This window comes from Gorilla gorilla, chromosome 9 (assembly GCF_029281585.2).
Source record: "Gorilla gorilla gorilla isolate KB3781 chromosome 9, NHGRI_mGorGor1-v2.1_pri, whole genome shotgun sequence".
NCBI classification, from domain to species: Eukaryota; Metazoa; Chordata; class Mammalia; order Primates; family Hominidae; genus Gorilla; species Gorilla gorilla.
In genome coordinates, this window is record NC_073233.2 from 55,740,854 (window position 1) to 55,758,866 (window position 18,013).

Here is an 18,013-nt window from a genome sequence, read left to right on the forward strand (position 1 = left end):
GGGAGGCAGGCAGGAACTTGGCCCCGGGAAGCTGCCGTGAGGAAAGAGCTGGGCCTGGAGAGGCCCCTGGGAGGCAAGAGCGGGGCCTGCAGAGGTTGCACTCCAGTCAGAGCTGGGTCTGTGCAGGCCACAGGGAGGCAGAAAGTGGGCCTACAGAATTTTGGCTAGAGAAGGGTTTGGGCCTACAAAGGCTGGTGGGAGCTGGGCAGGAGCTGAGCCCAAAGAGGTTGTTTGTTGTGAGGCAGGAGTTGGGCCTGTTGGCTCAGCCAGGAGGAAGAGGAAGAGCTGGGCCTGGAGAGGTTGCCAGGAGGGAGGCAAAGGCTGGGCCTCTAGAGGCCGATGGGAGGCAGGAGCTGGCCCTGGAGGGGCCCACTTGAGGATGTGTTGTGCCTGGAGAGGCTGCCGGGAGGCCAGAGATGGGCCTAGAGAGGCTGACTTCAGGATGATTTGGGCCTACAGAGGCTGCCGGGAGGCCCAAGCTGGACCTAGAGAATCTGACTGGAGGAAGTTTGGGGGCACAGAGACACCATTGGAGGGCAGGAGCTGAGCCTGGAGAGGCCACTGTGAGGCCTGAGCTGGGCCTGGAGAGCTTGGTTTGGGGAAGTTTTGGGCCTACAAAGGCTGCCAGGAGCTGGGCAGGAGCTGAGTCCAAAGAGGTTGCTGTGAGGCAGGAGCTGGGCCTGTAGACGCAGCCGGGAGGAAGAGCTGGGCCTGGAGAGGATGCCAGGAGGCTGCAGCTGGGTCTGGAGAGGCAGACTTGAGGAGGTTCTGGGCCTGGAGATGCTGCCAAAGTGGACAAACTGGGCCTGGAAAGGCCATTGAGAGGAGTGAGCTGGGCCTAAAGAGGCCATCAGGAGGCAGGAGCTGGGCCTGTCGAAGGTGCCAGAAGGCAGGAGCTTTGGAGTGGGGTGGCCGCAGTGAGGCCAAGAGCTGGGCCTGTATACAGGCCCTCGGGAGGCAGGAGGCTGGGCCTGGAGATGCTGACTGGAGGTCAAGTTCTGGGCCTGAAGAGGCCACCAAAAGTCAAAAGCGGGGCCTGGGAAGGCTGCCAAGAGGGATGAGCTGGGCTGGGCCTAAAGAGGCGATTGGGAGGCAGGAGGAGCTGGGTCTGGAACGGCTGACTGGAGGAAGTTGTGCACCTGGAGAGGCCACTGAGAGGCAAGAGCTGGGCCAGGGGAGGCCGACTTGAGGACAACTTGGGCCTGCAGAGTCCACCGGGAGGCTGCAGCTGGGTCTGGGGAGGCCGACTTGAGGTGGTTCTGGGCCTGGAGAGGCCGCCAAAAGGAACAAACTGGGCCTGGAAAGGCTGTTGTGAGGAGTGAGCTGGGCCTAACAAGGCCATCAGGTGACAGGAGCTTGTCCTGTAGAGGCTGATTTGAGGAAGTTTTGCACCTGGAGAGTTCATTGAGAGGCAAGAGCTGGGCCTGGAGAGGTAGACTTCAGGAAAATTTGGGCCTGCAGCAGCCATGGGGAGGCAGGAGGCTGGCCCTCGAGAGGCTGAGATGAGGACTATTTCGGCCTGCAGAGTCCGCTGGGAGGAAGAGCTGGGCCAGGAGAGGCCAACTGGAGGAAGTTCAGGGCCTGTAGAGGATGCAAAGAAGCAAACACTAGGCTTGGAAAGGGTGCCGAGAGGCATGAGTTTGGTCTACAGAGGCCACTGCAATGCAGGAGATGAGCCTGTAGAGGCTGATTTCTGGACAATTTTGGGCTGCAGACACCGTTGGGAGGAAGAGCTTGGCCTGGACATGCTGACTGGAGGAAGTTTTGGGCCTGGAGTTGATGTCAAAATGCAAAATCTTGGCGAGAAAAGACCACCAGGAGGCCCGAGCCTTGCCTATAAAGGACATTGAGAGGGAGGAGCTGGGCCTGTAAAGGCTGCTGAAAGGCAGGAGTTTGGCATGAGGAGGCCATGATGAGGCAAGTGGTGGGCCTTGAGGGTCTACTGTGAGGTAGAGTGTGGGCCTGTGTAGGCCGATGTGAGGCAAGAGTTGGGCTGGGAGGAGCCGTCTTTTGAACAATTTGGGCCTGCAGAGGCTGCCAGGAAGCAAGAGCTGTGCCTGGAGATTCCTCCTCTTGGCATGAGCTGGGCCTATAGGGGCCATTGTGAGGCAGCACCTGGACTTGTCAAGACTGCTGGGAGGCAGGCCAATTTGTGACCTGGGGAGGTCACAGTGAGGCAAATGTTGTTTTCGGAGGATGCCATGAGGCAGACAGAAACTCGGCTTTTGGAGGCCGCCATGAGCAAATAGCTGGACCTGTAGAGGCTGCCGGGAGGCCGAAGGTGGGCCTGGAAAGCCTGACTTTAAGAATTCTGTGGCCTAAACAGGCTGCCAGCAACTCGGCAGGAGTTGGGCCAAAGGAGGTTGTTGTGAGGCAGGAGATGGGCCCGTAGACACAGCCGGGAGGATGAGCTCATCCTGGAGATGCTGAATTGAGGACATTCTAGGCCTGGAGAGGCTGCAAAAGGCAAAATCTGTGCCTGGAAAAGTCACCCTGGGGCATGAGCTTGGCCTAAAGAGGCCATTTCGAGGCAGGAACTGGGTCTGTAGAGGTTGCTGAAAGGCAGCTGCTTGGCCTGAGGATGCTACAGTGAGACATGAGCTGGGTTTGGAGGTTCCACTGTGAGGCAGAGGCTGGGCCTGTAGAGGCCAACAGTAGGCAGGAGCTGGGCCTGAAACTGCTGATTTGAGTAAGTTTGCAGCTCTGAGAGTATGCCAGGAGGCAGGAACTGGACCTGGATAGGTGATGACCGGCATGAGTTGGGCCTAAACAGCCCAGTGTGAGGGAGGACCTGTGCCTGTTGAGGCTGCTGCCAGGCAGGCACAAACTTGGCCTAGGGCAGCTGCCATGAGGAAAGAGCTGTGCCTGGAGAGGCCCCTGTGATGCAAGAGCAGGGCCTGCAGAGGTGGTTCTCAAGTCAAAGCTGGGCCTGTACATGCCACCAGGAAGTAGAAGGTGGGTCTGGAGAGTCTGACATGAGGAAGTTTTGGGCCTATGGCAGCTGCCGTGAGCTGTGCAGGAACTGGGCCAAAAGAGGTTGTTGTGAGGCAACAGTTGTGCCTGTAAACTCAGCCAGGAGGAAGAGCTGGGCCTGGAGAAGCCACCATAAGGCAGAGGCTGGGCCTGTAGAGGCCAATAGAAGGCAGGAACTGGGCCTGGAGAGGCCAACTTGAGGAGTTTTGGGCCTTCAGAGGCTGCCAGGGGGGCAGTAGTTGGGACTAGAGAGGCTGAATTTAGGAAGTTGTGGGCCTGGAGATGACATCCCAGGACTGGAACTGGGCCTGGAGAGGCCACCATAAGGCATGAGCTGGGTGTAGAGAGGCCAGTGTGAGGTAGGACCTGGGCCTGTCCAGGCTGCTGGGAGACAGGTAGGAACCTGGCCAGGGAAGGTTGCCATGAGACAAAAGTTGGGCCTGGTAAGGTCCTTGTGGTGCATGAGCTTGGCCTAAAGAGGCCACTGAGTGGCAGGAGCTGGGCCTGTAGAGGCTGCTGAAAGACTGTAGCTTGGCTTGGCGGGGACACGGTGAGGTAGATAGTGGGCCTGAAGAATCTGCTGTGAGGTCGATGTTGGGCCTGTAGAGGCCGACAGAAGGCAGGAGCTAGGCCTGGAGAGGCCACCAAGATGCAGGAGCTGGGCCTGGAGAGACTGCCAAGAAGCATGAGCTGGGCCTAAATAAGCCAGTGTGAGGCAAGAGATCAGCCTGGAGAGGCCAACTTGAGGAAGATTTTGGCCTGGAGAGCCTGTCAAAGGCAGGAGCTGGGCCTGGAGAGGCCACCATGAGGCATGAGCTGGGCCTAATTGAAGACAGTGTGAGGCAGGAACTGGGCCTGTCGAGGATGCTGGGAGGCAGGCAGGAACTTGGCCAGAGATGACCTCCATGAGGCAAGAGCTGAGCCTGTAGAGGCTGCTGTCATGCAGGAGGTGGGCCTGTTCAGGCCACCGGGAGACAGAAGGTTGTGCTAGAGAACTTGATGTGATGAAATTTTGGGCTTACAAAGGCTGCCAGGAGCTGGGCAGGAGCTGAGTGGAAAGAGGTTGTTGCGAGGCAGGAGGTCGACCTGGAGATGCAGCCGGGAGGAAGAGCTGGGCCTGGAGAGGCCCACTTGAGGAAGTTCTGGGCCTGGAGAGGCTGCTAAAAGGCAAAAGCTGGGCCAGAATGGCCACATGAGGCATTAACTTGGTCTAAAGAGGTCATTGGGAGGCAGGAGCTGGGCCTGTTGAGGCTGCTGAAAGGCAGCAGATTGGCCTGCAGGGCTGTAGTGAGGCACAGGCTGGGCCTGGAGAGTCTGTTGTGAGGCAGAGGTTGAACCTGTAGAGGCCGACGGGAGGCAGGAGTTGGGCCTGGAATGGCGGACTTGAGAAAGTTCTTGGTCTGGAGAAGCCGCCGAGATGCAGGAACTGGGCCTGGAGAGGCCACTGAGAGACATGAGCTGTGCCTAAAGAGGCCAGTGTTCGGCAGTTGTGCCTGAAGAGGCTGACTTGAGGAAGTTTTGGGCATGGACAGCTGTGGGGGGGCAGGAGCTAGGTATGGAGAGGCCACTGTGAGGCATAAGCTGGGCTTAATGATGTTAGTGTGAGGTAGGATCTGGGCCTGTCAAGGCTGCTGGGAGGCAGGTAGGAAATTGTTTGGCGAAGACATCCATGAGGCAAAAGCTGGGCCTGGAGAGTCTGCTGGGAGGCAAGAGCTGGGCCTGGAGAGGCCGTTGTCACACAGGAGCTGGGCCTGTCCAGGATATTGGGAGGCAGAAAGTGGGCCTGGAAAGCTTGACTTGAGGCAGTTTTGGGCCTACAAAGGCTACTAGGAGCTGGGCAGGAGCTGAGCCAAAAGAGGTTATTGTGAGGCAGAAGTTGGACCCCCAGTCACAGCCAGAAGAAAGAGCTTGGCCTGTAGAGGCCACCTGGAAGCAGCAGCTGGGCCTGGAGAGGCTGACAGAAGGCAGGAGCTGGGCCTTGAGAGGTCAACTTGTGGGCATTTTGGGCCTGGATAGGCTGACAGAAGGCAGGAGCTGGGCCTTGAGAGGTCAACTTGTGGGCATTTTGGGCCTGGATAGGCCACCCAGAGGCAGGAGCTGGGACTAAACAGGCTGTTGTAAGGCAGGAGCTGGGCCTGTACAGGCTGCTGGGAGGCAGAAGGTGGGCCTCAAGAAGATGAGCTGGGCCTGTACAGGCTGCCAGGAGGCAGAAGGTGGGCCTCAAGAGGAGGAGCTGGGTCTTGGAAGGTGGCCATGAGGCAAAAGCTGGCCCTTGGGAGGCCGATGAGAGGCAGGAGCTGGGGTCGACTTGAGAAAGCTCTGGACCTGGAGAGAAGGCTGGGAGGCAGGAGCTGGGCCAAAAGAGGCTGTTGTAATGATGGAGTTGGGCCTGTGGAGGCTGCCGTGATACAGTAGCCTCATCTGCGGAGACTGTCATGAGGTAGGGTATGGGCCTAAATAGGCCATTGGGAGCCATGAGCTTGGCCTGTAGAGGCCAATTGGAGAAAGTTCTGGGCCTGAAGAGGCTGCTGGGAGGCGGGAGCTGGACCAAAAGATTCAAGCACATTACATTTATTAGGTACTTTATTTCCACTATTATGTTGTAAGATATAATGAAATATAGAATTCATCATAATGTAGAATCAGTGGGCGTGTTAACCTTGCTTTCCTGTGACTAGATGGTCCCATCCTCTGAGCGTGATGGGAGAAAGTGACAGATAGTCAGGCATTAGATTCTCATAGGGACAGCGCAACCTAGATCCCTCACATGTACGGTTCGCAATAGGGTATGAGCTCCTATGAGAATCTAATGGTGCTGCTGATCTGAGAGAAGGTGGAGCTCAGGCAGGAATGTGAGCAAATGGGAGTGGCTGTAAATACAGATGAAGCTTCCCTCACTCGACACCACTCATCTCCTGCTGTGCAGCTCCTTACATCTCCATGGCTCAGGGGTTGAGGACCCCTGCTCAAGTGCATCCAAAAGGACCCTTCCCACACCAGTCTTCATAGTGGTCAAGTGCAGCAACCACTTAACTCCCAAGGCTTGTGACTCAGCTGGCATTTCATCACTATCAACAGTAAGTGGTAGCTTGAGCCATTGTGAAGTCACTTCCTGGAAATCACCAGCATCTCATTTCCCATTGGCAAGGAGCTCAGCACTGCCCCTTGGATAACCAAACCTATGCCCGAATCCTATCTGTGTGGGTTTATCTCCTGGGACCCTTCCTAGCATATTAGTCAGAGTCCAATCAGGAGACATAAACCACTCAAAAGTTTAAAGTGGTAAAATTTAATACAGAGAGTTATTCATTATAACAGGGGAACAGCATAATGAGAGACTGGCTAGCACAAAGTAAAGAGAACTCTAGAGAATATAGGACTAGCCCAGGCCAGGCACTGTGGCTCATGCCTGAAATTCCAGCAATTTCAGAAGCCAACGCAGGAGGATTGCTTGAGGCCAGGAGCTAGAGACTGGCCTGGACAACACAGCAAGACCCTGTCTCTATCCAAAAAAAAAAGAGAAAAAAATTAGCTGGGAGTGGTGGTGCACACTTGTAGTCCCAGCTACTCGGGAAGCTGATGTGGGAGGGTAGTTTGAGCCTGGGAGGTCAAGGCTGCAGTGAGTGATGATTATGCCATTACAGTCATCAAGCCTGGGTGACAGATCAAGACCCCATCTCAAAGAACAAAACAACAACAACAAAACAACAACAACCATTTACAGACAGAAAAGAAATAGAGATAATAAGCTAAGGAAAGATGTTGAAATGTGACAGATAAAGTAATATGAGGTCTTTTATCTATTTAAAATAATGCAAAAAGTATTAAATTATAATACCCTGTGCTGGCAAAGGTGCAGTGAAATGGACACTTTCTTATACTATCAGCAGTGTTTAAATTGTACATAAGCCTTCCAGGGTAAAGCTTGGCAATTTTTTAAAATAATAGAGACACAATCTCACCTTACTGCCTCCTCCAACTCTTGGCCTCAAGCAATCCTCCTGCCTTAGCTTCCAAAGGGCTGGGATTATAGCTGAGAGGCACCCAAAACCTTGACCATTTACATCAAGGGCAATGAGAATGTCCATTCACCGTGACTCACAGTAATCTTACTTCTGGAAATACGTTGGGGAGACAATTCAATCTAAACAAAATGTCAACTGTACAAACACAGTGAAAATCTAGGAGTAATTGAAGACAGAGTAGTTAAGTGAAATAAGAAACAGTTATAAAAAATTAAACTATGATATTTATAGGCACCTGGTAAAAGGTCACTTGATGTTACTTGCTACTTTTTTAAGACAGGGTCTCACTCTGTCACCCAGGCTGGAGTGCAGAGGCCTGATTGTGACTCACTGCAGTCTCAGCTTCCCTGAGCTCAAGTGATCCTCCTACCTCAGTCTCCCAAGTAGCTGGGACTATAGGAAAACATCACCACACTAGGCTAATTCATGTATTTTTCTGCAAGGATGGTGACTCCCTTTGTTTCCGTGACCTGTCTCAAACTCTTGGCCTCAAGCCATCCTCCTGCCTCAGCCTCCTAAAGTGTTGTGATTAATGGTGTGAACCACCACACTTGGCCAGCTGCTACTTTTATCAACATTATTATTATTCCACTCTATTAAAAATTATTTGTCATTACAAATTATTATTTTAAAGGCTATGGAAAAATATGTGTCCTACAGCATAATTGTAAAAACACATACAGTCATCCCTTGGTATACAGACCTCTCTGTATAGTCCCAGCCACCTATCTCTGCATATATCAAAATCCATGCATACTCACATTTCGCAGTCACCCCTTTGGAACCCACATATAGGAAAAATCCAAATATGAGTTGGGTATAGCGGCAAGCACCTATAGTCTCAGCCACTTCGGGGGCTGAGGTGGGAGAATAACTTGAGCCTGGGAGGTTGAGACTGCAGTAAGCTGTGATAGCACCACTACACTCCACCCTGGACAACAGAGCAAGACTTCGTCTCGGAAACAAACAAACAAACAAAAAAACAAGTTAGAAATTCTAATGAGGTCTGTTGGGCAAAATTCCATATAAGCAAAGTATGTATTAATGAAGCAAATCATGATAAATTAGTACAACAGACTTTCTAGAGTCTCTGACAATAAAGGTAAGAAAAATGCAAAACACAGAGATATATGGTAAAAAAAGAAATTAGGGAAGCATTCTATATGTTTAATAAGAAGACGCTGGCCATGTTCGTGCAGCAGCAGTTTGTCACGATATGACACACCTTGGAGAGAAGTTAACAGATGAGGAAGTTGATAAAAATGATCAGAGAAGCAAAATACTGATAGCGATAGTCAAGTAAACCATGAAGAATTTCCATAACTGATGTCAGCAAAGTGGGAATATTGTACAGTGTGCGTTGAAGTTCCTATACAACATTGTTTATTTGCCTTTTGTTTGTTTGTAAGGAACGTATATACTAAAAGTTCCTCTTGCTGTCGAAAGAATATGCGTGAATAAGTTATTTGAACTTACTTTTCTGTTTTTCTACTTTTCCTGCCATCATCCCACAGCCTTTAGAAATTTTTTATTTTTTTAGAAAATTGAACAAGTGCTCGTTGTGGTGGCTCATACTTCTAGGATGGGAGGCAGAGTTGGAGGGTCACCTGAGGCTAAGAGTTTGACACCAGCCTGACCAATAAAGTGAGACCCCATGTCTACAAAACAATTTAAAAATTAGCCAGGTGTCATCATGTATACCTACAGTCCCAGCTACTCGGGAGGATGAGGCAGTAGGATCCTTAGCCCAGGAGTTCAAGGCTGCAGTGAGCTGTGATGGCACCACTGCACTCCAGCCTGGGTGACAGGGTGAGATGCCATCTCCTAAAAGAAAAAAGAAAGAAAATAGATTAAGTAACAAGTTGTATGTGGCTTACCCTGAATATTTCTAAACTAGAAGTTCTCAGTCTTTTGGGGTCTATCTTTTGGGGTCTAGCACCCCTTTACATTTTTTAACTTTATTGAAGATCCCTAAGACTGTTTCTTTATACAAATATATTAAAATTAGAAAATACGACAAAATTTTAAAAATATAAATTTTATAAATATTATAAAACCATTACATGTTGATATAATACAAAATTTAAAAAATATTTAATATTCATTACATATTAATAATAAAATCATTACATTAATACTTTTTTTTTTTTTGAGACGGAGTCTCACTCTTTCACCCAGGCTGGAGTGAGGTGGCACAATCTCGGCTCTCTGCAACCTCCGCCCCCCAGGCTCAAGCGATTCTCCTTCCTCTGCCACCCAAGTAGCTGGGATTACAGGTGCCCACCACCATGCCCGGCTAATTTTTGTATTTTTTTTTTTAGTAGAAATGGGGTTTCACCATGTTGGCCAGGCTGGTCTAGAACTCTTGACCTCAGGTGATCCATCCACTTGGGTCTCCCAAAGTACCGGGATTACAGGCATGAGCCACCACACCCACCCCAATTAATACATTTTTAGAAACACCAATTAGTCAGGCAACAATACTGGGCAGGGGTCTCCTCATTCCCAGAGACACAAACCCTACTGCATGGCTCCAGGGTTGCAACGGCTGCAGAGACAAAAGGCTCTGACTTCAGATTTCATTATTTTACTTGTATTTCTATTTGTACTGTGAGACAGGTCCTGCTCTGTCCTCCAGGCTGGAGTGCAGTTGTGTACTTATAGCTCACTGCAGCCTCAATCTCCTGGGCTCAAGCCATCTTCCTGTCTCAGCTCCCCAGTAGCTGGTACTACAGTTGAGTGCCACCATACCTGGCTATTTTTTAAATTTTTTGTAGAGTGAGTGGTCTTGCTATATTGCCCAACCTGGCCTCAAACTCTTGACCTCAAGAGATCTGCCCATCTCACCCTCCTGAGTAGCTGGGACTACAAGTACACATCACCATGCCTAGCTACATTTATTTTATTAAATTTTGAAAAATATTTTTGTAGAGAGGAGGTCTTGCTATGTTGCCCATGCTGGTCTTGAACTCCTGCTCTTAAAATAAACTCCCATCTCTGCTTCCCAAACAGCTGGGACTACAGGCATGAGCCACTGCACTGAGAATGAAGAGATTTCTTTAATCTAGCATCCCATACTTGGTAGGATTGAGAAAGGCAGTAGTGTTTTTTAAAATTACTTAATAATTCAGTAAGAATCAAACTCAACCTTGACCCCTGCCTTCTCTCACACCTCACATCCAGTCTGTCAGGAAATCCTGTTGACTGTCTTCAACATGTACTGAAGATCCCCCCCAGCAACTCCCTGGCCTTCTCCCCTACTTCTCTCCTCTGACCATCTCTCACCACCACCATGACCCTAGTCAGGACCACTATCATCTCCCACCTGGATGTTGTCACAGCTTGGCCCCCATGCTTCTACCCAAATCTTCCCACAGTCTTTCTCAACTCAGCAGCCAGAGAATGTTTTTAAATCGGGAGACAGATCATGTCACCTGTCTGCTCAGAACCCTCCCACAGTTCCCATCTCAGTCAGAGTAAAAGCCAAAGCCCCAGCAATAACCTCCCAGGGCTTACGCAATGTGTACTGATCCTGTTCCCTAATTCTCTCCCTCTATCCTTCTGCTCCACTGGCCTCCTTCCAGAGCCTCAGACACACCTCAGACACTTTATTCTGTTGTTTCTGCCTATAATCCTCTTCCCTCAGCACCTTGGCCAACTCCTTCCCCTCCTTCAAGTCTTTGCTCAATTTTCACTTAGGAGGTGACCCCTGATCATTCTATTTAACATTGCCATCTGTCCCCATGCCCACCATGCTCATGTCTTCTTTTTCTTTATTTTTTTTATGTTTCTTTCTCTTTCTTTTTCTTTCTTTCTGTCTGTTGGTCTCTCTCTCTCATTCTTTCTTTCTTTCACAAGATCTCACTCTGTCACCAAGACTGGAGTGCAGTGGCACAATCACAGCTCACTGTAACCTCAAATTCCCAGGCTCAAGTGGTCCTCCCACCTCAGCCTCCCTAGTAGCTGGGACTACAGGTGCATGCTATCATTCCTGGCTCATTATTTTAGTATTTTACTTTTTTATCTTATTTTATTTTAATTTTGAGATGGAGCTTCACTCTTCTTGCCCAGGCTGGAGTGCAATGGTGCAATCCCAGCTTGCTGCAACCTCCATCTCCTGGATTCAAGTGATTCTCCTGCCTCAGCCTCCAAAGTAGCTGGGATTACAGGTGTGTGTCACCACACCTGGCTAATTTTTGTATATCTAGTAGAGACAAGGTTTCACAATGTTGGCCAGGCTGGTCTCGAACTCCTGACCTCAGGGGTGATCCACCCACCTTGGCCTCCCAAAGTGCTGAAATTTCAGGCATGAGCCACTGTGCCCAGCCAATTTTTTTATTTTTCATAGAGACAAGGTCTCTCCATGTTGCCCAGGCTGGTCTTGAACTCCTGGCCTCAAATGATCCTCCTGTCTAAATTCCTGAAGTGCTGGGATTACTGGCATTAGCCACCATGACTGGCTACGTGTTCATTTTTTCTTGCTGCTGCAACAGTTTGCAGTTTCCTATATTTAGTGGCTTAAAACACCACAAATCTACCATCTTACAGTTCTGGGGGCCAGAAGCCCAAAATAGCTCTATTAAGGCTAAAGTCAAGGTTTCAGCAGGGCTGCATTCCTTCTGGAGACTCTAAAGTGTTCCCTTAGCTTTTCCACCTTCTAGAAGCCACCCACATTCTTGGATCATGGCCCCTGACTCCATCTTCAAATCCAGAAGTGATGCATCTTCAAATCTCCCTCTCTGACCTCTGCTTCCATCACCACATCTCCTGCTCCAATTCTGACTCTCCGACACTCTTTGTTTTATAAAGATCCTTGTGATTGCTGGGCATGGTGGCTCCCACCCATAATCCCAACACTGGGAGGTCAAGGCAGGAGAAACACTTGAAGCCCAAAGTTTGAAACTAGCCTGAACAACATAGTGAGACCCCACCTCTAGAAAAAAATAAGAATAAATATTAGCCGGACATGGTGGTGTGCACCTGTAATTCCAGCTACTTGAGAGGCTGAGGTGAGATGATCACTTTAGCCCAGGGAGTTTGAGATCGGCCTGGGCGACATAACTAAATCTCATCTCTATGAAAATGAGCTGGGCATGGGTGACATGTATGTGTAGTCCCAGCTACTTGGGAGGCTGAGGTGGGAGAATGGCTTGATCTCAGGAGGTCAAAGCTATAGTGAGCTATGACCTCCTGAGATCATATGACCTCCTGGATGACACAGGGAGATTCTGTCTCAAAAAAGAAAAGAAAAGAAATACATATTTAATCTCTGTCTCTGGTTCCTGGCACAGAGCTTCTAAAGCTCTTACAAAGACCTCAGTGATAGACATGATAGGAGCATCTTTTGTTTTTAATATTTAATCTTGGTCCCAGGTTTCTAACACAAGAGTCTCTAAGAACTTTGGGGGCAACCACATGATTAGAGGCTTGGAACTTTCAGCCTTATGCACTGAACTCCAGGAGGAAGAGGGGCTGAAGATTGACTTAATCACCAATGGCCAAAGATGTTATCAATCATCATGCTTGCATAATACAGCCTCCATAAACACCCTGAATGGGGTTTGCAGAGCTTCTGGGCTTGCTGAACACAGGAGATGCTGGGAAGGTGGCATGTTCAACAGAGGGCATGGGAGATCTGTGCCCCTCCTAACTTACCTTGCCCTGGGCATCTTTCTTTTCTTTTGAGACAGGGTCTGGCTCTTTTGTCCAGGCTGGAGTGCAGTAGCACAATCTCAGCTCACTGCAACCTAAGCCTCCCCAGTCCCCAGCTCAAGGCATCCTCTCGGCTCAGCTTTCCTAGTAGCTGGAATAATAGGTGCACAACATTGCACCTGGTTATTTATTTATTTATTTATTTTTAAAATTTTTTGTAGAGACAGGTTTTCACCATGTTGCCCAGGCTGGTCTCAAACTCCTGAGTTTAAGTAATCCCCTCACCTTGGCCTCCCAAAGTGCTGGAATTACAGGCATGAACCACCACATCCAGCAAGTACGTGTCTTTCATTTACTGTTTCTGAGATGTATCCTTTACAATGAACCAGTAATAAGAAATGAACGGCCAGATACGGTGGCTCACATCTGTAATCCCAGCACTTTAAGAGGCTGAGGTGGGAGGATCACTTGAGCCCAGGAATTTGTGGCCAGACTGGGCAACACAACAAGACCCCATCTCTACAAAAAATAAAAGAAATTAGCCAGATGTGGTGGTAGAGGCATGTAGTCTCAGCTACTAGGGAAGCTGAGGTGGGAGGACCACTGGAGCCCAGACAGTTGATGATGCAGTGAGCTATAACTTCACAATTGCACACCCAGCCTGTGCAACAAAATAAGAACCTGTCTCTCAGAGAAAAAGAAAATAAACTGTTGTTCTGAGTTCTGTAAACTGTTCTAGCAAATTATTAAACCCAAGAAGAGGGTCATGGGAACCCCTGATTTGTAACAGGTTGATCAAAAGTACAGGTGACAACCTAGGACTTGCCATTGGCATCTGAAGTGAGGATAGTCTTATGGGACTGAGCTCCTAACCTGTGGGGTCTGTGTTAACTCTAGGTAGTGTCAGAATAAAATTGTGGAATACCCAGTTAATATCCAGAACACTGGAGAATTTGGTGTAGAAACTCCATACACACATTCAATCAGAAATGTGTAAGTAGAGACAAACATGGACTTTTCTTTCACCTGTCTACCTGCTTAACTGCATAGGAGAGGCAATATGTGGTGCTCATGAACAAAGCAAGCACTGAAGTCAGAAGAGATCCACCATTTGACTCAGTCTTAATATCCAAGTGAGCTTGCGCAAATCACTCATTATCCCTAAGTCTTCATCACTTCATTCATAAAATGGGGATAACTGTGGCACCTACCTGTGATTTTGTGAGAATTAATAAGATATTACGCTTGGTGTTATTGTGATCATTATACCTATTCTAAATTATTTGACAGGGACAGTGATGGATGATAACATCAAAAGATTAGAAACTGTAGTGAGGTCTCTCAGGCAAAATTCCATACAAGCAAATTACTGTCTCTACAAAGCATTCCTGTCAAACTTAATTCACCATTTCCTGAAAAAAAGTGCCATCTTCATTGTTCAGGTCTTTACAGTGCTGGTTTCCCTGCCTGGGCAGCTCACTCTATCCCATCCCTCCACCTCCCCCTTCCCTCCCCACTGTCATACAACTCTTCCTCACCTTTCAGGACTTGGCTTCAAAGGTCACCTTAACTGGAAGCTTCTCTCACACTCCAGAAAAGCTTCCCATTGCATATGATGCATGCACTATTATTTGATCATTTTTGAGTCATATTCCAAGCCTTTTTGTACCTGAATAACATGTTGCCCAGTCAGTCTCTCTTCCTGGACTCTGAAGTCTTTCATGGTAGATCCAGCTGAGAGTGACAAAAAGACATTCTTTTGAAATAGAGGGATGCCACAGACAGACACACGTTCCTAAACGTTTTAAATGGTATGTGAAAATTTAACAAAATTAAAAGGCTTTGGAGAACACTTAGGAGGGAAATTTACTGGGAATGTCATAAAGGATTAATTAGTATTTTATTTTATTTTATTTTATTTTATTTTATTTTTATTTTTTGAGACAGAGTCTCATTCTGTCACCTAGGCTGGAGTGCAGTGGTGCAATCAGGGCTCACTGCAGCGTCAACCACCTGGGCTCAGGTAATCTCACTTAATTTTTATTTGGTTTAAAAAATTCAGTCTTGGTTGAGCATGGTGGCTTATGCCTATAATCTCAACACTTTGGGAGGCTGAGAGGGATATATTACTCGAGGCTAGCAGTTTGAGATCAGCCTGGGCAACATATTAAGGCCCTGTCTCTACCAAAAAAAAAAAAAAAAACAGAGTGACTGTGTGGAAGACAATTTTTCCACAGACTGGGGGTGAAGGAAATGATTTCAGGATGATTCAAGTGCATTACATATATTGTGCACTTTATTTCTATTATTATTACACTGTAATATATAATGAAATAATTCTACAACTCACTATAATGCAGAATCAGTGGGATCTCTGAGCTTGTTTTCCCGCAGCTAGACTGTCCATCTAGGGTGATGAGAGACAATGACAGATCATCAGGCATTAGATTCTCATAAGGAGCATGAAACCTAGATCCCTCACATGCACATAACAGGGTTCATGCTCCTAGGAGAATCTAATGCTGCTTCTGATCTGACAGGACATGGTGCTTAGGTGGTCATGCAAGTGATGGGAGGGCTAGAAATACAGAATAAGTTTCCCCTCATTCACCTGTTGCTCACCTCCGGCTCTGTGACCCTGTGGTTGGAGATCCCTGCTCAAGTGCATTCAAAAGGATCCATCCCATGCCATTCTTCAGAGTCATCTTGACTGCCACAGTGGTCAAGTGTAGCAACCCTAAGCTCACAGGGCTTATGCCTCACCTGGCATTTCATCACAATCAACAGTAAGTGATAGCTTGAGTCATTGTGAGGTCACTTCCTGGAAATTACCAGCATCCCATGTCCCATTGGCAAGGAGCTTAGCACTGCCCCTTGGATAACCAAACCTATGCCCAAATCCCATCTGTGTGGGTCTATCTCCTGGGACCCTTCCTAGCATAAATTCTGTATTTGTAGGAGTCCAATCAGGAGACACAAACCACTCAAAAGTTTAAACTAGAATGAGCGAAGTGGCTCACACTTGTCATCCCAGCACTTTGGGAGGCCAAGGCGGGTGGATCACTTTGAGCTCAGGAGTTTAAGACCAGCCTGGGAAACATGGTGAAACCCCATTTCTACAAAAAACACAAAAATTAGCCAGGTGTGGTGGCACATATCTGTAATCCCACCTACTCAGGAGGCTGAGGCAGGAGAACTGCTTGAGCCTGGCAGGTGGAGGTTGCAGTGAGCAGAGATTGTGCCGCTGCACTCCAGCCTGGCTGACAGCATGAGACCTGGTATCCAAAAAAAAAAAAAAAAAGAAAAAAAAGAAAGAAAAAATATATATGTAAATTTAATATAAAAAGTATTAATTTTGGCCAGGTGCAGTGGCTCATGTCTGTAATCCCAGCACTTTGGGAAGTAGAGGTGGGTGGATCACCTGAGGTCAGGAATTCAAGACCAGCCTGACCAACATGGAGAAACCACGTCTCTACTAAAAACACAATTAGCTGGGCGTGATGGCACATACCTGTAATCCCAGCTACTCGGGTGGCTGAGGCAGGAGAATCGCTTGAACCCAGCAGGTGGAGGTTGTGGTGAGCCAAGATCGTGCCATTGCACTTCAGCCTGGGCAACGAGCGAAACTCCATCTCAAAAAAAAAGTATTAATTTTAACAGAGGATCAGCATAATGAGGGACACACTAGCACAAAGTAAAGACAACTCTAGAGAATACAGAACTAGCAGAGGCCAGGCATGGTGGCTCATGCCTGTAATCCCAGCAATTTGGGAAGCCTAGGCAGGAGGATTGCTTGAGGCCAGGAGTTGGAGACCAGTCTGAGCAACATAGTGAGACCATGGGTCTACCAAAAAAAGAAAAAAAAAATTAGCCAGGTGTGGTGGTGGTGCACATCTGTAGTTCCAGCTACTTGGGCATCTAGGGTGGAAGGATCCCTTGAGTCTGTGAAGTCTAGGCTACAGTGAGCCAAAATCATACCACTGCACTCCAGCTTGGGTGACAGAGACCCTGTCTTAGAAAGAAAAAGAAAAGAAAAGAAAGTGCTAATACCCCTATGGGGATCTCCTCTTCTCCTCCCCTCTCTGGAACCTCACTTGTCAGTTCTTCCTCCCACTTCCCTGTATCTTTAAACTATCCCCCGCTTTTAGCCCCTTCCCACCATCATTTAAATTACTCAAACTTCTTCTATTTTAAAAACCTCTCCCTAAACTCAGTGTGTCCCCTGCTTTAGGTCCCAGCACACCCACTGAGCCATCTGCTCCCCCTGGTGCCTTCTCCACACAGCAGCCTGAGCCATGTCTCTAATCCATTAATCTCATCACGTTACTCCAAAGTTTACATCACTTCTCCTTGTCTTGGGGATTAAATCCAAACTCCTTAACAGCCCCTGCTCTGCCCTGCCTTGCAAGGCAGCCTCACTGCTTGCCCCTCTCCATTTTACCTGCTGTGGAGTCCAACTGAGCCTCATCTGCCCCATGAATCAGGCATTAGATTCTCATAATGAGCTGAATCCTGCTCTTATGAAATCCACACTCTTTCTCCTCTGGGAGTCTCTGAAGTGAGTGATACCCTCTGCTTAGAATACACTTCCCCCTTAAACCTCTCCTCTCTTCCTGGATAGCTTTGGGTCCTCTGTCACTTGTCTGCTTTGGCATCACCCCCTCCTGGAAGCCTTCCTTGACTCTCCAGATTCTCAGGAGCATGAGAGGTGAGGTGCTCCTCCCATGAATGGATGGAGATTAGGGAGTATGGGTTATTCATGTTTAATTCAACAGTTCTTAGCTCAGTACCTGGCACAAAACAGTTACTGTGGTGGCCAAAGTAATGACCCCACCCCCCACCCCCCACCAATTGCTCATGTCCTATGTTACACAGCACAATTACATAGGAAGGGGGAATTAAGAGTACAGATGGAATTAATGTTGCTAATCAGCTGATCTTAAAACAAGATTATCCTGGAGTATCTGGAAGAGCCCATGTAATATCAAGCTTTCTTTAAATGTGGAAGAGGGAGGCAGAAGGTTAAGAACCAGAGACGGCGGGTACAATGGCTCATGCCTGTAATACCAACACTTTTGGAGGCCAAGGCAGGAAATTCCTCTGAGTGCAGGAGTTCAAGGCCAGCCCTGACAACATAGTGAGGCCCCATGTCTACCAAAAAAAAAAAAGAAAAAGAAAAATTCACTGAGTGTCACGGTGCTTACCTGTAGTCACAGCTATTGGGAAGGTTGAAGTGGTAGGATCGCTTGAGCCTGGGAGTTTGAGGCTACAATGAGCCATGATAGGACCACTGAACTCCATCCTGAGTGACACAGCAAGGTCCCGTTTCTAAAAGTAACCAGGACATTGGAATCAGGATTCCC

At 48.3% G+C, this 18,013-nt stretch overlaps 1 protein-coding gene and 1 pseudogene across 1 annotated transcript in view; one reads left to right on the plus strand and one right to left on the minus strand.

Moving 5' to 3' along the window:
- LOC115936224 (metabotropic glutamate receptor 5-like) overlaps positions 1 to 18,013 on the plus strand; it is a 381,806-nt gene that overhangs the window by 277,375 nt on the left and 86,418 nt on the right. The window lies entirely within an intron of this gene.
- On the minus strand, positions 2,585 to 3,694 carry LOC134759313 (putative uncharacterized protein FLJ44672; annotated as a pseudogene).